The sequence below is a fragment of the Diospyros lotus genome, chromosome 4, assembly GCF_014633365.1.
Source record: "Diospyros lotus cultivar Yz01 chromosome 4, ASM1463336v1, whole genome shotgun sequence".
Lineage (NCBI taxonomy): Eukaryota > Viridiplantae > Streptophyta > Magnoliopsida > Ericales > Ebenaceae > Diospyros > Diospyros lotus.
The window spans coordinates 32217742-32242232 of NC_068341.1; the positions used below are offsets into that span (position 1 = coordinate 32217742).

General features: G+C 34.8%; 1 pseudogene; it reads left to right on the plus strand.

The window, feature by feature from the left end:
• Window positions 1–242: 242 nt before the first annotated feature.
• Window positions 243–19341, plus strand: LOC127799780 (uncharacterized; annotated as a pseudogene).
• The last annotated feature ends 5150 nt before the right edge of the window (window positions 19342–24491 follow it).

Below are 24491 nucleotides of genomic sequence, written 5' to 3' on the forward strand. Positions count from 1 at the left end.
AATTTCAACTTTTTCTCATTTCATGTACTAGTGGCATGCCCCATGCCAAATTAAGTCATGTCAAACACGGGTTAAACATTATAAGTTGTCGTGGGCACTATGTTTTCATCTCATCCTTGCTACTCTAGTACATAGCTAGTATTTAGATGGATAGAAATGGTACGCTATTTCAAGACAACTCTGATTCTTCTTTCATGTTGGTTATTCATATGCTTTAGTTAGTGACTAATCGACTCTTGATCATGCCTTCTCAGGATGACTTGCAGGGGCATGCGCTTATCTGTAAGTGTGATCTTCCCATTACTTGTCTTCTCTATTAAATTCAACTATTGATCTGTACTAGTTTTTTCTTGTTATTTTAGGTCAATGTATGCCGTAGCTTGAGTCCATAGTGTTGGGCATTTACAAATAATCTTCTTTATCTTTTGTTGTGGGTGAAGCATCAAAACGCTGCCGTCTTGATTGGAGGGCAATATCGGCAACCTCAATAGTCCACATGGACAGTTGATGGAGGGCCACATTACAACCATCAAGGGCCTCTCCTCTCTGTCTGGCGCCTCTTGATTGTCCTTGCTCTGCTCGACACCCTTTTGCTTGTCCTTATTGCCTTTATGTTAATCGTGCTTTACAATTAATTGATGGCCATCGATGCTGCCTTTATTGATTAGTTGTTAATTTTGTAAAAATTTTGTTATAATTATACCCTTCTTTTGATCTTAAAAATGACTTAAATTAGATATTAATATATATTTTATGGTTATATGCAACTTTAAATTGAAAGATGAATGAAATGAAGTTCTAAAGTAAATAATAATAATAATATATAAAATTATATATAATACATATACATCATTATATGCATACATGTAATATAATATAATATATATATATGTGTGCCATGTGTAATACATATATATAATATATAATTTATTAATAACATTAAATTATTTTTTAGGCATGAAGAATTCAAGCCCATGAAGACTTAAAGCCCATGAAGACTTAAAGTCCATGAAGAATTCAAGTCTATGAAGAAATCAAACCCATGAAGAAATCAAGCCCATGAAAAATTAAAGTCCATGAAGAATTCAAAGCCTATGAAGAATTAAGGTCCAATTTGAGCAACCCATGGAAGATATTATTTAGAGAAAGCCCAAGGATTATTTTTAATCCTAATGAAGATTAAAAAATCAATTTATAGAAATCTATTTTTATTTTTTATGTGAGAGCTTTATTAGGTGTGTTTTTTAGCTAAAATCTATTTAACTATTAGGTGGATATTATAGCTAAAATCTATTTAACTTTATGAGTGCTTTATTAGGTATGTATTTGAGCTAAAATCTATTTAATATTATATGTGTATTATAGCTAAAATCCATTTAACTTTAAGTGTGTGAGTGCCCATTAGATATAATTATGTTTAATTGAATAATTGAAATTGTGTGGTTTGTATTGCATCTTGTGGCCTATAAATAGCTCACTTGATTGCATTTGTAAGTGTGATTATTATTCTTGAATCAAAGTTTAGTTATTTTCTTAGAATTCTCTCTTTGAGAATTGTTCTTGTTCTTTCCCCTTTTTTTTAGTATTCTCTCTTGTGATCTTACTTCTTTCCTTTTTTCTTTTAAATTCTTATGTCATTTATTATTACTTTATTATTCACCGCCTAAATGGCCGGTTATGCCTTTAAATTTCTGTAATTTTAATTCTTGTCTTTTAATTATTCACCGCCTAAATGGCCGGTTAGTTTATGCCTTTAAATTTCCGTAATTTTAATTCTTGTCTTTTAATTATCCACAGCCTAAATGGCCGGTTAGTTTTTACTATTTTAATTCCTGTCATTTAAATTCTGTTATTTAAATTACGTCATTTAAATTCCTATCAATTAACTTTCAAATAAAGATGAGTAGCTAAATCTAATCTTTGGTTAAGGCAAGGACAGTGTCCAACGCCAATGATTCCTAAAGAAAGCTGTACTTTAATTAAGTAACATTAATTTAAATTTCAGTATGAGTGTATTAATTATTGAAAAATCACTAGGTTTGGATTGGAGCGTTAGCCTAACTTAGAGCTTTCATGCCATGTATGAGAGTTACTAGAACTGGAAACGCTATCATACCCAAACCTGGATGATTAATTTAGTTGTTTTGTGTATTAATTGCAATTGGATTTATGGTGGTTGCTTAAATTAGAATCCCGCATATCATGTATGGGGATTGCTTAACCTAGAACTATCATCATCTCTAATTGCATTTAATAACAAACCCTCATATCTGAAATTAAATTAATGTTGCTAATCTTTTATGCTAAAATTTGGGAATCAACGGGTTGGTACTGAAATTGTCTTAATTCAAGTACTATCCAATTTTATATTCTCACTTAAAGTATTTATTTCAATTACTGCCTTAATTTATTTCCTAGTATCTGTTGTTTAAAAAACCATAAAAAAACCTTGTTGCCAATTTGTCCAAATGCGTGTGTGCTTGTGTGACATTCTTTTTATTTTGCCATAAATAAATCTCTTAGTGGACGACCTGAACTCATTCAGAAAATATAAATTTAAGTTTGGACTACAATTGCACTCGTACACTGACGAGTATAAACCTCTCACCTAAATAAAGAAAAAAATATAAAATTTTTATTGTGTTTTGTTTTGTGTTTTAATTGCAGGGTGGGAGTGCAGCCAAATTTTGGCGCCGTTGCCGGGGAGATTGAGGCAAAAACAAAAAGAAAAAAAATATATAAGAAGAGGCATCTCTTGATAAATTCGGTAACTCTGTTTCTTTTTACTTTATTTTTATTTGTGCATAGTGTATGATACGTAGGTCAAGTAAAACTATAGAATATCAATCACTCATGTCTCAACACAATGAGAACATGCCACTTGCACACAACATGTCTGCACATGGTAGTGACCACGGTGACCCTGATCCCATTGATCAGGGTATGATCAGACCCCTTAGGGAGTATCTTCATCCTCCTAGGCAGACAACCCCCTCATGCATTATTCTTCCCATCAACCATCATAGGTTTAACTTCAAATCTGGCACAATCCAATTGTTGTCAACTTTTCATGGCATGGATTCTGAAAATCCATATACTCATATGAAAGAATTTGAGGAAGTATGTAGCACTTGCATGGACCATACAGCAAATGAGGATGTCATAAGATTAAAACTCTTTCCATTCTCACTGAAAGATAAGGCAAAAATATGGTTAAGCACTCTCCTACCTAGATCTATAGGAACTTAGAGAGAAATGCAAACAACTTTCTTAAAAAAATACTTCCCTGCCAACAGAACTGCTACTCTTCAAAGACAAATCATGAACTTTGCCTGTAAACCAAATGAGAATTTTGCTCAAGCGTGGGAAAGGTTTAAAGACCTTCTTCACACTTGTCCGCACCATGCTTTTGAGCAATGGAGAGTGGTCAGTTTCTTTCATGATTCACTCACTCCCCAATTGAAAATGCTAGTCTCTACAATGTGCAATGGAGAATTCTATGAGAAGACTCCAGAAGAAGCTTTCCACTTCTTTGACACATTAGCTGAGAATACAAGGAACTGGGAAGTTGGTCCAACATCTGCTCTTGATTCAAGAGAAAATCCACAACCTAGAGGGAGATACCAACTGAGTGAGAGTGACGATTTAAATGCAAGACTAACTGCTTCAACAAAGAAAGTTGAAAACATGCAACCCAAAAAGGTGCAATCTGTTAATCAAGTGGAAGTAAAGTGTGCTGTGTGTGATGCAACAGATCATTCAACTGAAGAATGTCCTACCCTACTTGCTTTCAAGGAGGTATTGTATGGGTAGACTAATAACAATCATTCACACAACTTTGAGGGAGACAAAATCAAAATCAGAGTGGAGCCTATTATGGGATAATCAGAACTACAATTCATACCATCCCAATAATAGAAATCACCCCAATTTTTCTTGGAGAAATGATTCTAGAAATCATTCTCAACCTCCATTCCCTACACAACAACACACCTTCCAACAAAATCAAGGTTCTTCATCCAATACTTACCAACCTCCTTATAGGAGATCTTTGGAAGATACCTTGCACCAGTTCATCCAAAGTCAAACAGGTATCAACAATCAGGTTGCTCAACTTGTCAAAAATCAAGACCAAACAAACAGAGCCATAGAAGACATTAGGAGCCAGTTGACCAAGATAACACAAACATTGAGTGTGAGAGAACCCGGAAGGTTTCCATCCCAAACTAATCCTAACCCAATTAGGCAAACCAACCAGGTAGAAGCTTCAAATAGTGAAACCAACACTCATGAACAAGTGCAAGCAGTGACTGCCCTAAGAAGTGGAAGAATAATTGAGAAACCAACTGATCCTAGGAGAAATCAACATGTTGATGAAGAAAAAGAACCAAAAGATCATGAATCCACCGTGGAGAAAAATGAAAAAAATGAGAAAAATGAAAACCAAAAAAAAGATAAGAAAGAAATTCAATATAGGCCCAAACCACCTTTTCCACAAAGGTTGAATCATTTGAAAAAAGAGCAACAAAATGCAGATATATATGAAGTGTTTAAGCAAGTGAGAATCAACATCCCGCTGTTGGATGCAATCAAACAAACACCTTCATATGCAAAATTTTTGAAAGATCTGTACACTGTCAAAAGAAAAACAAATGTGTATGAAAAGGCATTCTTGACTAAAAAAGTCAGCGCCATTCTCCAATTGAAAACTCCTCCCAAATACAAAGACCCAGGCTTTCCAACCATTACATGCATCATAGGAAGTCAAAAGGTTGATCGGGCACTCTTAGATTTAGGAGCTAGTGTCAATTTGTTGTCATACAGTGTGTATCAACAGTTGGGATTAGGTGAGCTTAAACCCACTAGAGTGACCCTTCAGCTGGCTGATCGATCAGTCAAAGTTCCACGAGGAATTGTGGAGGATGTTCTGGTACAAATCGATAAGTTCTACTTTCCAATGGACTTCATCGTTTTGGACACCCATCCGCATCAGGGGCCTCAACCTCCTGTGCCAGTCATCTTAGGTCGACCATTCCTTGCCACATCAAATGCCATCATCAACTGTAGAAATGGTGTGTTAAAGCTATCTTTTGGGAGCATGACTGTAGAAATGAATATCTTCAGGGTAGCCAAACATTAGGACACTGAGAGTGAAGTGGAGGAGGTAGACTTGATCCAAACACTGACCAATGACTATTTTGAAGAGTTCATGAGAAGACCCAAAGAAGGAAATCAAGATCTTGAAGAAATAAAAGAAGTGGAAGTCATAAGCAAAGAAAGTGAGAAGCCTACATGGATGCCTGGTTTAGAGCCATTAAGGAACTTGGACAATAAGCTCATGGCTCCTGATAGCCATCAGTCCACGCCTGAGAGAAAGCCATTGCCCAGTGATTTGAAGTATGTCTTTCTAGGAGAAGGGGAAGCATTCCCAGTGGTGATCTCTTCAAGTTTGACACCTCAGCAAGAGCAACAACTGATAAAAGTTCTAAAAGCACACAGGAAGTCATTAGGATGGACCATTTCAGATTTGCAAGGTATTAGCCCTTTGATCTGTACTCATAAGATATTCTTGGAAGAAGGAGCAAAACCAGTTAGGCAAATGCAAAGGAGATTAAATCCCAACATGAAAGAAGTTGTCAGAAAAGAAGTGCTTAAGCTATTGGATGCTGAAATAATTTACCCAATCTCTGATTCTAAGTGGGTAAGTCTGACACAGGTAGTACCCAAAAAGTCTGGAGTCACTGTTGTAAAAAATGAAAATAATGAATTGATTCCCACGCGCATCCAGACAGGATGGCGTATGTGCATTGATTATAGAAAGCTCAATTCTGTGACAAGGAAAGATCATTTTCCTTTGCCTTTCTTGGATCAAGTTCTGGAGAGAATAGCAGGCCAAGCCTACTATTGTTTCTTAGATGGGTACTCAGGGTACAATCAGATAGAAATTGCACTAGAAGATCAAGAGAAGACAACTTTCACATGTCCATTTGGGACATTTGCATACAGGCACATGCCATTTGGGTTATGCAATGCTCCAGCCACCTTTCAAAGGTGTATGATGAGCATTTTCAGTGAAATGGTAGAGCAGATTGTTGAAGTATTTATGGATGACTTTTCTGTTTATGGAAGTAACTTTGAGGCCTGTTTGGAGAATCTGAAAAAGGTTTTAGCAAGATGTGAGGAAACAAATCTGATACTCAATTGGGAAAAATGTCACTTCATGGTGAAACAGGGCATAGTCTTGGGGCACATCGTTTCATCTAGGGGGATGGAGGTAGACAAGTCAAAAATTGAAACAATTCAAAAACTCCCATCCCTAGGAATGTGAAAGACATCAGAAGTTTTTTGGGACATGCAGGGTTTTATAGGAGATTCATTACTTCCTTTAGCACCATAACAAGACCCTTGTGCCATTTGTTGTCTCAAGATGTTCCGTTTGAATGGAGTCCTGCCTGTCAAAATGCTTTTGATAAATTGAAAGATGCACTCATTTTAGCACCTATCATTCAGTCCCCTGATTGGTCCCTCCCGTTTGAACTTATGTGCGATGCTAGTGATTACGCGGTAGGAGCTGTGTTAGGGCAGATGAAGGATAAGAAACCTCATGTGATATATTATGCTAGCAAAACTCTTAATGAGGCACAAAAGAATTACACCATTACAAAGAAAGAGTTACTAGCAGTTGTCTTTGCCCTGGATAAGTTCCGATCTTACCTCGTAGGGTCACTAGTGATCATTTTTACTGATCACGCTGCTCTAAAGTATTTGTTCACAAAGCAAGATGCAAAACCCCGTCTGCTCCGATGGATCTTACTCCTGCAAGAGTTCAACATTGAAATCAGAGACAGGAAGGGAGTAGAAAATGTGGTGGCTGACCATTTGTCAAGGATTCCAAGTCAAGATCTCACACAATTTGATGAACCAATTCATGACAATTTCCCTGATGAGCAACTGTTTAAAGTAAATGTTATTCGTGCATCATATGTTGTCCCTTGGTATGCCGACATTGCGAACTACCTGGCAACTGGTCTGATCCCAGACCATTGGAGTAAGCAAGATAGGCATAAATTCTTCAGAAAAGTCAGAACCTTCTTTTGGGATGAGCCTTACCTCTTCAAGTATTGTCCTGACCAAATCATCCGTAGATGCATACCGATCATGAGCAACAAAGTGTCATCAATTTCAGTCATACTCTTGCATGTGGAGGCCATTTTTCTGTCAAGAAAACAGTTGCAAAAATTTTTCAGAGTGGATTTTATTGGCCAACACTGTTCAAGGATGTGTACAAGTTCTGTTCAAATTGTAATCGATGTCAAAGGTTAGGAAGTCTGTCAAGGAGAAACATGATGCCATTACATCCGATCCAAGTGTTAGAAGTTTTTGACTGTTGGGGTATGGATTTTATGGGCCCATTTGTCAATTCATTTGGTCATGAATACATCTTACTTGCTGTTGACTATGTGTCCAAATGGGTAGAAGCAATCCCGGCCAGAACAAATGACCATAGGACTGTCGTGAAATTTTTGAAAGAAAACATATTCAGTCGATTTGGGATGCCACGAGCAATCATCAGTGATGGGGGTTCCCATTTTTGTAATAAAGTTGTGGCATGATTAATGAAAAAATATGGTGTACTGCATAAGGTTGCAACACCATACCATCCCCAAACCAATGGTCAAGCCGAGCTAGCCAATAGGGAGATTAAGCGCATATTGGAAAAGATTGTTGCTGCTAATCGTAAGGATTGGTCTTTAAGACTAGTAGACGCTCTTTGGACATACAGAACAGCTTATAAAACAATTTTGGGAATGTCTCCCTATAGGCTAGTATACGGTAAATCTTGTCATATGCCGGTGAAAATTGAGCATAAAGCATATTGGGCAATTCATAAGATCAACAAGAGTCTAACTGAAACAGACTTATCCAGGAAGCTCTAATTGAATGAACTTGAGGAAATTCGGAATGAAGCATTTGAAAATGCACGATTGGCCAAGGTTCGCATGAAAGAGTTACATGATCGGCACATCATTCGAAAAAGCTTTCAGGTAGGGCAACGGGTACTCTTGTATGATTCTCGATTGTATCTATTCCCAGGAAAATTGAAGTCTCGATGGGTCGGCCCTTTTGTAATCAAGTCCATCTCAGGATATGGGGCATTTGAGATAGAAAATCCGGAGTCAGGACAGCTTCTAACAGTCAATGGTCATAGGTTGAAACCATACCAGGGTAGTGTTGAGGAGAATGAAGGAGTTGTGGATTTGGATGATCCACCATCATCTGATGAATAAAGGAAGTTTTATGTCGTCTAGGAATCTGACGTTAAAAGACCACCTTTCCATTTAGGTTAAATGGATGTCTCTAGATCTATAAAAAAAAAAAAAAATTAAAAAAATAAAATAAAATAAAATAAAAATAAAATAATAAAGAAGTATATATATAAGCTGTTCATTTTCTGCATTACTTAATTAACTTTGATTCAAATAGTGTTTCTCTATGTGCAGTCTAAATAAATTTTTTTGCATACGAATTCATGCATTGAAGACCACCAGGTATGCCTATCTTCTATCCTTTTATTGCCGATTGAGGACAATGCGTAATTTAAGTTGGGGGGTAAGGTAAACTTGATTTATTGGTGTTGATTTATTGGTGTTTGAAAATTTATTGGTGTTGATTTATTGGTGTTTGAAATTGATCCATTGTGCAAATAATTTTGTTAGACTCGATAATATTGTCTTGTGTGGTATGTATGATTTTATTGGGCCCCTAAAACAAAATATTTATTAAAAAAAATTAAAAAAAAAATAAAATAATAATAATAAGAATAAAAAAAATTAAAAAAATAAACAATAAAAAAATAATAATCATCATAAAAAAATAAAATAAAAAATTAAAAAATAAAAATTTTAAGAGAGACAGAATTGACGCTGGTGGTAGCTATCTTTTCTTGGGCAGTGCAATCACACTGCCCTATAAAGGATAAGGCATACTGCCAAATGTTGAAAAATGAGGCACCAAGCGTTGAAAAAAAAAAAAAAGAGACGCTAAGCCTGATGGTGCAATTATGGCATGCCTCGAGTCGAGTGTAGAATAGTGATGCCCATTGCTCTATAAGAGACTCCATATCTGTATGAGGCAAGTCACCCCTCTTGAGCTCAATCTTCTCTCCTTTGTGTTATTCTCCGATCAGGTACTTTCATCCCTTTTGTAAAGTTTATAGTTCTTTACTTTCTTCTTAGTATAATTTGTTTTAAAAAAAAAAAAATGGATCTTTATCTCTCAAAAATTCACAAGTACTATCCATCTCTCCCGCAGAATGATTTGAAAAAAATTTATGCTGCTAGGTGTGAAAGACTTAGGCTGTTGATGCGTAATAACATCCCTGAAGATATTTGTTGGCTGATCGAAGCAAAAGTTCGATTAGCTGGTGAAACTTCACCTAGTTTTAAGCATTTTTCAGGCTTAGGGAAGAGTAGTTTTGCGAAGAAAAGAAGCGCGAAAAGAGTGAATGGTTGTTACAAATGTGCTCGATGGACCTGTAACACACGATGCAAATCTGTGGGGTTTACGTCCATAAATCGAGAAGATAAAATTAGTTTCATAAAGGATGGACTGAGTAAGGAGTCTCTGGATGATATCCGATTGACTCTTGAGACGCATCCATGTGGAATAGTGCAAAGAGAACTCCTTGCTTTATAGACCCAGTTCAAAAGTGACCACCAACGCTATAGTCTTGGGAATCTGACTAAAAACGACCCTGTTTGCCAATCTATAAGAAAATTGGATGGGAAGCTTATCCCCGCTTCATAGAAAGTGTTTAAGCCGTTCTCTGGACGTAAAACCAGAGGAAGATGTGAGCCACAATCACAACTACTTATACATACGCATGATTTTTGTTTGTATTTATTTCCTGTTGAATTGTTGTATAGCTACTTTTGATCGCCAAACTTCTTTTCAGGACATACAAAAGGAACAAACATGGAAGGCCAGTTAGTTCGTCGAATTAATACCATATGTGTACTTTGTGGCTCTCAACTTGGGAGCGATATTTGTTATGCACTTGCAGCGAGGGAACTTGGTAAAAAATTAGGAGAGAAAAAAATTAATTTGGTATATGGAGGGGGAAGTCGTGGATTGAATGGTTATGTTTCACAAGTTGTACATCTTGGAAATTCATCTGTGGTAGGTGTAATGCCAATCCCTGAACACTTACCCAATATACCGTCTTTTAGTAGCGAGGGCTGCCTTCCTCTCTGATTCACCTCCTGCTATAGTATGGGGACCCTTTTTAGCAATAAAAGAATCGGAATTGAAGCACCGATTCCTTCCTTTCGTCAGCTGAACCACATATTTCTGGGATTACACGCGGTCAACTTATAGAAACGACTTCTATGTCTGAGCGCATGGCTTGTAAGATTTATCAGTCAGATGCCTTCATTGCTTTACCAGGAGGTTTTGGAACACTTGAAGAAATCTTTTGTATAATCTCCTGGGCCAAGAGTAATCTCTATACCAAACCCATTGGACTTTTAAATGTTAACCATTTTTTTGATGGGTTACTCTCTTTTCTTGATCAGGCTGTGGACCAACAGTTCATTTCTCGTTCAGCAAGAAAGATTCTCATTTCTGCATCCACCATTGATAAGCTGCTAGAGAAATTACACGCTTATGTTCCACAGTACAATCCTCATGAGCCTCGGATAGACTGGTCTAAGGCAATTAGTAACAAGCGCCAAATGGGTCCGATTAATTTAGATTTATCACTGTGAGAAATGCTCTTTATTAAGATGGCTGAGTAAGGAGTACTTTTTGTACTCTTGAGACGCATCTAGTTATTGTACAACTTGCAGGATTTTTCTTGGTTGTGTTCTTAAAAAAAAAAAAAAAAACTGTGGAATGTTGTTGGGCAAAGTCTTTGATAAGATGGCTGAGTAAGGAGTACTTTTTGTACTCTTGAGACGCATTTTTCTTATCTTATGACTTGCATGAAATTTTTATTTTAGTGTGAAAATATAAATATATATCTATATAGTATGCTCATTTGTTGTTTAAGTTTTAGCAGTTCACAGCAAAATGGACTTGTGGAGTTACAGGTATTCTTAACAACCCTAATTTATTACTACAATTCAAGTTGGGGGGTGTAAGGTCTAGTTATGAATTATCTGGTTCATATTTAACTGTGAGTTTGCTATTGCTAGTTTATAGTCTTGTGTGAATTGATTATCTTTATCTGCTCTTATTTAAAAAAAAAAATTATGTGTTTTAAATAATGCTATTCCTAAAGCTTGAAGTTATGCACTAATGGCCGGTTAAGTTTGCAATATGAAATATGAATGCATTGATTTCTTATTTGAAAACGTATATGCATTAGAATAAGTAATTTATATTCATCAGGGATTCAAAATTTAAAAATTGGTTATCGGTCATAAAGTCAAAGGTAACAGTAATTAGCTGATTAGTACACTGTATGATCCCTCAACAAAAGTGGAGACTATCACCCAAGTGAGTGTTTGAGCCTAATAACCATTAATTCTAAGTGAAATAACACTTACTCTAAATATGCTTTATTGTTTATCTTATCTTTTCAATGGCTTCAAAACATCAATTTGCTTTGAATGTCTAGTATGATAGCGGATAAGTTTAACTGGTTTCAAACTCTGAATTAGATGACTGAGTAACATCGTTTTGTAGAAGTATGATAGAGGGATCAATTTCTTTCATTTTGGGCCTATTAACTTTTTTTTCTTTCTTTACATTAACCTCATTTGCTATCCCATTTGAGCCATTTTTAGTATAATTTCTTTCGTTACCCTCGTTTAACCCATAACCATATGAATTTTATCCAACCTGGTGTGATTTTGGGAATTAGTCTGTTTATCTATTTTTATATTTAAAGAGAAAAAGAAAAAAAAAAAAAAAAAAAGAGTGAAAAAAAAGGGGGGGCAAATTCTCTTAGCTATTCAGTATAACTGTTTCAAAATAAATGGTAAAAAAAAAAAAAAAAATTCTCGACACACCCTTTGCACACTCTACCTTTTCTTTGACAACCCGTATTAACCTTATAGCCCCATTACAACCCAGTCTGGTCCCTTTTGATGCTATAAATCATGTGATCTCAGAATTCGAGTTTGGAGTAGGGAATCATGTTTAAATTCAGAAGTTACTCATCTAGAGCATTATTCCAATCATGAAGCTATGTCAATTTCCTTTTTTTTTCATGAAAATACGTTTCTTGTATTTGGGATGGCACCGAGCTTTGAACTTGTTCTGCATTTACTCTTATAACGGTGCATCCCCTTGTGTGTACACTTGAGGAATCATTTTTATTGGAGAGAAAATCCATAGTAAGATTTGAAGTCAAAACTTCGAGAGAGTAAGTCTATGTGTTAGTTATCCTAATTTCCATTCTTGAGATTGTATGACCTTTAACCAAAAATCTGATTTAGAATGCTAAATTATTTATTTAATTTTATGCATTTCGATTTCGAATTTGAAATTTTTACATTCATACAGTTATTAAAGCTTGGCATGTGTATAGTCTGATTGCTAAGGGACTAGCAATGTTTAAGTTGGGGGGTATGATTAGTTGTTAATTTTGTAAAAATTTTGTTATAATTATACCCTTCTTTTGATCTTAAAAATGGCTTAAATTAGATATTAATATATATTTTATGGTTATATGCAACTTTAAATTGAAAGATGAATGAAATGAAGTTCTAAAGTAAATAATAATAATAATATATAAAATTATATATAATACATATACATCATTATATGCATGCACGTAATATAATAATATATATATATGTGCCATGTGTAATACATATATATAATATATAATTTATTAATAACATTAAATTATTTTTCAGGCATGAAGAATTCAAGCCCATGAAGACTTAAAGTCCATGAAGAATTCAAGTTCATGAAGAAATCGAACCCATGAAGAAATCAAGTCCATGAAAAATTAAAGTCCATGAAGAATTCAAGCCCATGAAGAATTAAGGCCCAATTTGAGCAACCCATGGAAGATATTATTTGGAGAAAGCCTAAGGATTATTTTTAATCCTAATGAAGATTAAAAAATCAATTTATAGAAATCTATTTTTATTTTTTATGTGAGAGCTTTATTAGGTGTGTTTTTTTAGCTAAAATCCATTTAACTATTAGGTGGATATTATAGCTAAAATCCATTTAACTTTATGAGTGCTTTATTAGGTATGTATTTTAGCTAAAATCCATTTAATATTAGGTGTGTATTATAGCTAAAATCCATTTAACTTTAAGTGTGTGAGTGCCTGTTAGATATAATTATGTCTAATTGAATAATTGAAATTGTGTGGTTTGTATTGCATCTTGTGGCCTATAAATAGCTCACTTGATTGCATTTGTAAGTGTGATTATTATTCTTGAATCAAAGTTTAGTTATTTCCTTAGAATTCTCTCTTTGAAAATTGTTCTTGTTCTTTCCCATTTTCTTTAGTATTCTCTCTTGTGATCTTACTTCTTTCCTTTTTTCTTTTAAATTCTTATGTCATTTATTATTACTTTATTATTCACCGCCTAAATGGCTGATTAATTTATGCCTTTAAATTTCTACAATTTTAATTCTTGTCTTTTAATTATTCACCGCCTAAATGGCCGGTTAGTTTATGCCTTTAAATTTCTGTAATTTTAATTCTTGTCTTTTAATTATCCACCGCCTAAATGGCCGGTTAGTTTTTACTATTTTAATTCCTGTCATTTAAATTCTGTTATTTAAATTACGTTATTTAAATTCCTGTCAATTAACTTTCAAATAAAGATGAGTAGCTAAATCTAATCTTGGGTTAAGGCAAGGACAGTGTCCAACGCCAATGATTCCCAAAGAAAGCTGCGCTTTAAATAAGTAACATTAATTTAAATTTCAGTATGAGTGTGTATTAATTATTGAAAAATCACTAGGTTTGGATTGGAGCGTAAGCCTAACTTAGAGCTTTCATTCCATGTATGGGAGTTACTAGAACTGGAAACGCTATCATACCCAAAGCCGGATGATTAATTTAGTTATTTTGTGTATTAATTGCAATTGGATTTATGGTGGTTGCTTAAATTAGAATCTCGCATATCATGTATGGGGATTGCTTAACCTAGAACTATCATCATCTCTAATTGCATTTAATAACAAACCCTCATATCTGAAATTAAATTAATGTTGCTAATCTTTTATGCTAAAATTTGGGAATCAACGGGTTGGTACTGAAATTGTCTTAACTCAAGTACTATCCAATTTTATATTCTCACTTAAAGTATTTATTTCAATTACTGCCTTAATTTATTTCCTAGTATCTGTTGTTTAAAAAACCATAAAAAACCTTGTTGCCAATTTGTCCAAATGCGTGTGTGCTTGTGTGACATTCTTTTTATTTTGCCATAAATAAATCTCTCAGTGGACGACCTGGACTCATTCAGAAAATATAAATTTAAGTTTGGACTACAACTGCACTCGTACACTGACAAGTATAAACCTCTCACCTAAATAAAGAAAAAAATATAAAATTTTTATTGTGTTTTGTTTTGTGTTTTAATTGCAGGGTGGGAGTGCAGCCATTTATCAGATCCTATCTCAGCCGTTCAACTCTCATATAAATGAAACAGTGCCTCGGGATGGTAAATCAGACGAAAAAAATCACAAAAAGAAAAGAAGGAAGAAGGGATATCGATCGGTTGTGGGTTTTGAGTAAGCTTTGTCTTTGATTCGTATAGCTTCTTTTCTCGTTGTAATCTCTGGTTCTTAGATTTGCTTCTAATCTGTATTTGATGATTATGAGGCTATTTTGTTAGGAGAACCATTGATGTACAGTCTGTTTATTCTGATTTTTGTAACCCTACTCGATATAGTGCAGTGAGCTATTTCTTACTGAGCTCAACGTGGACGTAGCCCATTTGGGTGAACCACGGTAAATGTTGGTGTCTTCTTCCTGTTTTTTGCTCTTCTTTACATTCAGGTTTGCTTATGGTTTTTGATTGCGTAAGTGTGTTAATATTTTTCTTCACTCTGTCGAAGTATTTGGGTTCTAAGATAGCCATTAGTATTCAATTTTTGTTGAGTCTTCCGCTCGGTCCAACTGTGGTATCAGAGCTCGGTTTCATAAATCGTGCTCTAGGGTTTGAGTCAAAATCCGGGTCATTTGATTTCTACATTTGGGTGTTCTTTGTTATTTACTTTGTAAAGCAAACCGAGGCTCTAGGGTTTCTTCCATTCTCGATCAGTGGGTGTGTGCTGAGAGAGTCTTAATCTAGAGGTCTATGTTACCTTCGTGCAAAGCGAAGATGGCATCCACCTGATTTGAAATTGAAATATTTGATGGGAAAGGAGACTTCGGTAGTTGGAAAAAGAAGATGAGAGTCCTTCTCTCTCATCACAAAGTGCTGATAGCACTAGAACCAGATGATTGGAAATGGTCTACAGACTAGATTACTCGAACTGAGGAAATCAGAGAGGAGGCTTACAACCTCATATTTCTTCATCTCGGTGACAGCGTTATAAGAAAGGTAGATGGTATGTCTAACCGTATTGATCTCTGAAACAAACTTGATTCTTTATTTTTTGTTATGACTGCTCCTAATCTTGTATATTTAAAAGGCATGTTGTTTAACTTCAAAATGGATATCTATAAATCAATGGATGAAAATGTAGATGAATTTACTATATTAGCTCTATTGTTAAGAGGTACTGACCAAGCATTGGGAGACACTAGTGAGGCAATGATTTTATTGAATTCTCTGCCTGATGAATATGATGTTATTAAATATGCATTACGTTATACTAGAATAGTTCCTAGCTTAGATCTTGTAATCTTGGGTATTAAAGCAAGAGAACTTGAACTAAATACAACAAAGAAATCTGGTAACAATCTGTTTGTGAAAGCTAAAAGTGATAAAAAAGAATTACATAGGAAATAGTGATCAATCTAGTGGAACAGGGTTTAAAGGAAAGAAAAAGGAGAAGAAGGGAAAACATAAACAAAAAAAAAAAAAAAATGGAAGTGCTACCACTGTGGAAAAGAGGGACACATCAAAAAGTATTATTATGATTTTATTAGGAAATAGAAACAGGGGGGTAACACAAATGTAAATGCAGGTAGTTCAAACTGTCTAGCTGAAGTTCTTACTGTCTCTAGCTCATCTATTGAAAATGAATGGGTAATGGATTCCGGTTATTCTTTTCATATATGCCCGAATAGAGAATGGTTTCAAAACTTTAATCAAAAGAAAACTGGTACAATTTATATGGGAAATAATCAATCATGTAGTGTACAAGAAATTGGTGATATACCTTTAAAACTACATGATAACAAAGTGAGAATTCTAACTGATGTGAGGTATGTACTAGGCTTAAAGAGAAACTTAATATCTCTAGGCACTCTTGATGAGTTAGGTTTTTTATATAAAGTAGAGAATGGTTTCATGCATGTTCTTAAAGGTGATAATCTAATCATGTCTGGCACTAAGAAATATGGTTTGTATATTTTAAATGGTTGCTATCATCCTTCTAATAATATGCATTCTGCTTACATTATAAAATCTGATAAGACAGATATATGGCACTTGAGACTTGGTCACATGAGCCTAAAAGGTCTGCAGGGCCAAGGCCACATTGGACCAGTGTCTACCAGATCCTTGGATTTCTATGAGCCATGTATGCTGGACAAGCAACACATGTTGAGTTTCCATCAAGGGACTCACCTGGCGAAGGTATGCCTAGAATACCTGCATGCTGATTTGTGGGGACCTTCCCAGGTTCTCTCCCATGGTGGTAACAGGTATTTCCTTTCCATTGTAGATGATTACACTGGAAAAGTTTGGGTATTCCTACTAAAAACCAAGGATTAGACATTAGAAAAATTTAAAACATGAAGATTTTAGTAGAAACCAAACTGATAAGAAGATTAAGGTGTTAAGAACAGACAATGGATTGGAATTTTGTAATAGATAATTTGATGCATATTGTAATTCATAAGGCATACTTAGGTATAAGACTGTTAGAAATACACCCCAACAAAATGGAGTGGCTGAAAGAATGAATAGGACCTTACTTGAAAAAGTTAGGTGCCTTCTTTATACCTCAGGTATGCCTAAATCCTTTTGGGTTGAGGCCCTTTCAACTGCATCTTATTTAATCAATAGAAGCCCTTCAACAGTCCTAAATTTTAAATGCCCTGAAGAAATGTGGACTGGTAAGAAAGTAAATTTTGAATACTTAAGATTTTTTGGTTGTGAGGCATATGCTCATCAATCTGAAGGAAAGTTAGAACCCAGATCCAAAAAATGTGTGTTTGTAGGCTACCAAGAAGGTACTAAGGGATACAGGCTGTGGGATAGGCATTAAGGTGGAGTTAGGATAATCATTAGTAGAGATGTCATCTTCAATGAATCTAAATTCCTTGTAAGATAACAAACATAGAAAAATCTAATGATAAGAGAAAACTAGATGATCATACTATTCTAGAAGGTACCCAAATTCAGGTGGAGCAACCAACCGTGGGAAATAACACGTCTGGTGTTCTAGCCTCAATTGAACTAGATTTGGGAAATGTTTCTTCCTCCACTGACCATACCTCTTATCAAAATTCTGATCAAGAGAAACAAATAGAAAACCCTGAGATTGAGGAGGAACAAACCAGTGTTCCCCAATAGGATCTTAGTGACTATCAACTAGCTAGGGATAGGAGCAGGAAGGCAGTGAGACCACCCTCTAGATATGCATATTCAGATTTAGTGTATTGTGCTTTGGTTGCTGGGTATGAATTGAGGGATAGTGAGCCTTATACATTTGAGGAGGCTGTCAACTCTCAAGACAGTGTTAAATGGCAGCAAGCCATGGATGAATAAATGGCATCTCTTGCTGCAAATAGAACTTGGGAACTTATTCCCAGACCAAAGGATAAAAAATTAATCCAATGTAAGTGGTTGTACAAATTAAAAGAGGTATGTTACCATCTGAACCAATTAAATACAAGTCAAGGTTAGTTGCAAAGGGTTTTATCCAAAGAGAGGGAATAAATTATAATAAAATATTTTCCCTAGTTGTCAAGTTTAAAACTATCCTTTTAATGCTAGCTGTTACTATTTATTTTGATTTAGAACTTGAACAACTAGATGTCAAGACTGTCTTCTTGCATGGTGACTTGGAAGAACAAATATATATGGTACAACTTGTTGGATATACTGACTCAATTAAACCTTAGCATGTTTGTTTATTAAAGAAATCATTGTATGGCCTAAAACAGTCACCTGGACAATGGTATAAGAAATTTTACCATTTTGTTTCTGAAATTGGTTTTGTTAGGAGTCAGTATGATAATTGCTTCTATTTTACTCTTTCTGATATTCCTATTTATTTGCTGCTATATGTAGATAATATTCTATTAATTAGCAAATCCAAGTCCAAAATCAGTGAATTAAAATCTATGTTAAATATGAAATTTGACATGAAAGACTTAGGGCATGCTAAGAAAATCCTAGAATGAAAATAGAAAAAAATAGAAGCAATTTCAATTTAAAAATAAAGCAACATGATTACTTGTTAAAAGCTGTGCAAAGATTTGGCATGAATAATTGTAAATCTGTATTGGTTCCTTTAGCTGGTCATTTCTTGCTTTCAAAAGCTCAGTGTCCCACTTCAAATTCTAAAATCATTAAGATGCAAATGCCATAGGAACCATTATGTATTCTACGATTAGTACCGGGCCTAACCTTGCTTATTCAATTTCCTTGCTAAGTAGATACATGTCAAACCCTGGGAAACCTCATTGGGATGTCTTGAAATACTTGTTTAAATATATAAATGGTTCTGTTGACATTGGTTTGTGTTATAAAAGAAGATATGATAATCTTGATCTTGTTGGATATGTAGATTCAGATTTTGCAGGTGATAAAGACTCCAGGAAATCTACTACAACTTACTTCTTCACATTGGGAGGTAACTGCATCAGTTGGAAGTCACAATTGTAGCCTCTGGTTGCATTGTCTTCCACTGAGGTAGAATACGTGGCAATCACTGATGCCTTTAAAGAATCCATATGGCTTTAAGGCCTCCTGAGGGAAATCAATTTGCTTCAAAGCAAAGTGGTGGTGTTCTCGGATAGTCAAAGTGCTATCCACCTCTGTAAAAATTCGGTATATCATGAGAGGTCTAAGCACATTGAGGTAAAGTTTCACTTTGTTCGAGAACTGGTAACAAATGGAACTGTGATGATTAAAAAGGTTTCTACTGAGGAAAATCCAACTGATATGGGAACTAAGATTTTGACCACAGCCAAGTTCAAGCTTTGCTTGAGTTTGCTGCACATTGATGTTGGTTGATCCTTCAACTGACTAGAGCGATGATGGTAAGAAATTGAAGCATGCTGCACTATTTTTCTAAGTATTGGGTTCATTCTCCTCTTGATGCTTCAATGTGGAGATTGTTGTGGGTGAAGCATCAAAATGTTGCTGTCTTGATTGGAGGGCAATATTGACAACCTCAGCAGTCCACGTGGACAGCTGATAGAGGGCCACATTGCAACCATCAAGGGCCTCTCCTCTCTGTCCGGCGCCTCTTGATTATCCTTGCTCTACCCTGACGCCCTTTTACTTATCCTTATTGCCTTTCTGTTAATCGTGCTCTACAATTAATTGATGGCCATCGATGCTTCCTTTATCAGATCCTATCTCAGCCGTTCAACTCTCATATAAATGAAACAGTGCCTCGGGATGGTAAATCAGACGAAAAAAATCACAGAAAGAAAAGAGGGAAGAAGGGATATCGATCGGTTGTGGGTTTTGAGTAAGCTTTGTCTTTGATTCGTATAGCTTCTTTTCTCATTGTAATCTCTGGTTCTTAGATTTGCTTCTAATCTGTATTTGATGATTATGAGGCTATTTTGTTAGGAGAACCATTGATGTACATTCTGTTTATTCTGATTTTTGTAACCCTACTCGATATAGTGCAGTGAGCTCTTTCTTACTGAGCTCAACGTGGACGTAGCCCATTTGGGTGAACCATAGTAAATGTTGGTGTCTTCTTCATGTTTTTTGCTCTTCTTTACATTCAGGTTTGCTTATGGTTTTTGATTGTGTAAGTGTGTTAATATTTTTCTTTACTCTGCCAAAGTATTTGGGTTCTGAGATAGCCATTAGTATTCTATTTTTGTTGAGTCTTCCGCTCGGTCTAACATCTTTCTATGTAAATTCTTACTTACTGGGGAGAATAAAATGAAAAAAAAAATTATTGTTAAATAATGAAATGCATTTAGGGTTTATAGAAGGGGATGCTCATTTGGAATGAAAGGAATTAGATTGTACAAGACATATTTGAAATTTTAGCACATGTTTAAGAATATCTTCATTATTGAAAAAAAAAAATCAAGAAGTTTCCTAAAGAGAAGTGTATTTTCCAACTTGAAAAATAAAATAAAATATTACCTCAATTTATAAATAACAACAATAATGGAATTATTCTAAATTGCTTTCTCAATAATGGACCCTCTCTCGCATTCCTTCTAACTGTGTTCTAGTCTTGAAGAAGTACCCTAGCTCTTCACAAGATCTGCTCCAGGATGAAGACCTTCTCCCAAACCAAGCTTATCAGCTCCTTCCTCACAAGTACAAAAGGGTGTCCTTCAAATGCCTCTTCTAGCCCTTGGAGCTCCTTGTTCAATGTTGAGTTAATGTATTAATTATGTTTTGATGATGATGTTAATAATAAAATATTAATACAAAATTTTAATTAATTATATATCAAATAATCTAGTGAGCCCTTATGCTTATTCAAGGGAATTCAATTCTACTCAAGTAAATCAAGTAATGAAAAATATATTCAAATATTTAAGTCAGCAATCGAGTAAATCATATTCACCAAGCGATTGGAAAAAATGTGCTAAAATATCAAATCTCTGCGCTTGCATCATCAATTGAAGAACAAATTCATCCAATCGAGTATTTGATTGACTATAGGATGTGAAGTCTTTAAACTAAGGCAGCAATCGACTGAAGTAAATACGAATCGAGTATCTTGATTCATACTACATAAGGGCTTCTTATCAGGAAAAAGTTTCAATTGGCCAGACTTGGATTCATTAGGATTCGGTAGAAATCTCAGACTCTAGTTATCACTTTCTTTGGTCTTAGTCACCCTTGTTTCTCTTAGGCCATTTCTGAATTTTACTCAAGTCTTCTCAAGAATCCTTTATTAGGGAATGAAAAATACTTTGTTGACAGTACAAATTTCCATTTTCAAGGTCAAAATTACACTTTTACCTCATCTCAACTTTGTGACCTCCTTGACCTAAATCCTTGTTAAACCCTTCTTCCTCTTAACCCTATTGAGATATGGAATTTTTTCTCTAAAAGGTCACAACAATTTGACATAGATAGTTCTATGGGAGCTCATTATCTTTCTCACCTTGAACATCGTTTGCTTCACCACTTCATCGCCATTTCTATTAATGCTCGAGATGAGTGAGTGAACTATGTTATCACTGAAGATCTAAAATTCATGTGGTGCATAGTTTCAATACTTATTTCAATCTTCATGCATTCATTTTCGACAAAATGTATAGATCAATCATTCACAAGTCCTTTGATCATCTCCATATGGCATACTAGTCTGACTTATTATTAGTCACACCCATAGGTCCCTAGAAAAGGAAGAAACTTATTCCACACTCTAAGTATGATATCTACTTCAAATTCACTGTCAATCTTCTAAAAATCCATGTGATCATGGAGAGTATCAAGAACCATCAAATCCTTCTCTAGCCTTATCTAGTCAGCATTTTGATCAAGCTGGTCCTTCCATCCCTAGGGCTACTTCTCCCAGTTCATCCTAAGACATCCCTCTCTCTCTTTTAGAAGATCCCAAACTTCTAAGGAGTTAATCAGCTTCCATAATGCATTTCAAGAACAAATGAGAAAAATGGAGGAGATACAACAAGGGATAATAAAGGAAGTAGAAGACTTGGACAATAGGCTCAAGAAGGTGGAACATAATCAGCAAATAATCCTTGCCAGATTCGAAAGGCCAATGATAAGGGCTCAAAGAAGGCAACAAGCAACAATCATTGAAGAAGAAGGTGAAGATCAAGAAAAATGAAGACAAAGGAAGATGTTTGTAGAGTTTAGGAATTTAAGTGATGTAATCTTATATTCCCAAGAACTCTAAACTTATTTTGTGTCGTAATATCTTTGACTTTCTTTTTGAATCAATCCTAGTTTAGTTTACTTTGCAAGTATTCTCTGATGTTTAAAATGCTAAAATAATGAACTTTTTGAAATAATCGAACTATAAGCTAAAATTGATGATAAAGTCCTTGTAATGCAAGCAAGAGATTAGAAATAAACACCCAATGTCAAATCAAATAAAATCAGATAGTGAAACTAATTAATGGAAAATCGAGTGAACCAAAAGCCTTGCACATCAATTACTCAAGTTAAACAAACTCAAATATGATCTTTAGTATAAAAAAAAATTAGAACCAAAAATCAACTCGATTAAAAGAAAAATCTATTTGAGGGAAAGGAAAATCAATGGAATAAATATCTACAATAATCAAGTGCCTCAAGAATCTGGGATAACAGGTAGGTCAAATGTTTTCCACTCGACTATTGCCGAAAATCATGTGAGTAAAACATAAAGTCCACTTGATTATCATAAAGGCACCAATCAATTGAGTATTTCAATTGGAAGAGGAACAAAAATCCCTCCAATTACCACTCGAGTGTCAATCAAATAGTAGATAACCTTCAAATAAATCGGGAACAAGTTTTTTGCAGTTTAAAATCACTTGTCTACCCATAAAAAAATCATTAGATTATTTTTCAATCACACATGAATAACCCCAAAAGGTAATTTTCTTTCAACATTCACTCGAGTTGAAAATACCAACACACGAATACCTTCAAAATTGATAAATACCTAGGGTTTTGATAAAAGCCGATATCTCTCGAGCTTGAATCACCATTTTTCATCAACTTCTTCTTGAAATCTCTTATCAATAGATAGGGTTACAAAATCTCTAAATCTGCAAGGTACTTTCATACTCAAATCTTTCCATTGCAAACTCTATTATCCATACACTACACTTTTTTTTTTCAAAATCTAGAATGAGTTCAAAACTATAGCGATCCACTCCCAGATTATCCCGCTAGCATAGGAAAATCTGAAAAGAGGTCATCACAAAAATGATCATTTTTTTTTCTTTTCATTGCTCACTGAATAACAGGAGCCAAAAATGATACATTTCTTTCACAACTTGACTTACATCCCTTGGGCTAAATGGCCATACCATCCAAAATAAAAGGGCAATATTGCAAATTGCACAATAAATTTTTCACTCTACAAGCCCTCAAACAAAAAACATCATGCACCTTTTAGTTGGGAACATCTCTGTACACCTCTAAACCTGGGCTCTAGCCTTACTGGACTCGTCCTTTGCAATTTCTTTTTCCTTACCTAGAATGACAAGAGTAAACAAGGTGAGCCCCAAGACTCAGCAAGTATATATAATCAACAAGTGAGATCGTAGAATTAACATGGATAGACCAAATGGAGTATACCTAACTCCCCAAAATATAATAAAAATTCCATTATTAATTTCCCATCACTAATACCATCCCGTGCCATTATCATTATGCATTTTATGCAACATTTCATTTCCTATAAACATATTGATTTTCATGCATCGCATCAGCTCACACAACTCTCCATTTACATGGATCACATCGGCTCTCAAAGCCTCCATTCACATGAATCATATAGGCTCACATAGCCTTCCATTCACATGCATGCATATGTTTGTGTGTGTGTATATATATATATATATATAGAAATATCAATGAGCCATTCACTTGGCTTGAGCATTGCCTATCAGGCTATATGGCTACCTCACCCGTGTCAGGTACTCTATAAGATATCCTTTTCTTTCTCATCCTACGGAACATAGCCACTGTGCCAAAATAATAATAGGGGCGCTAAAAATAATGTCATGCAATTCTCATGAGGTCTCACATAAATATAACATGCATGCTCCATTATAGAAATGTTCACTTCATGATCATCATGCTCATTTAAACATTTTAATATCATTTTCATATATGAGCCCAGGTATTTTCATCTACAAGATTTAACATCCTTCATTGAGTTTCATTTCCATACCATTTCTCAATATCAAGCAAATTGATTACATATATTCATTATAAAAGTCTCATGGCTTTCATTTCTTATTACACATGATAAATTTCTCCCCCTTAAGATACCCACATATCATCAAGAAGCATTTTAAGACTCATTTAAACACTACAAGATGTTTGGGGAAGAGATTACAAGTATTTAAGAAGCTGAAAATTTCTAGATTTTAGATCCAGATTAAAAAGGGAACTACAGGCTCAATTTGAATCCAAATAATTCATTTCCTATCTCAAAACGAATCTTATCAAGTTAGGTTTACAAGGCAAAAAACAGATCTTAATTCTGA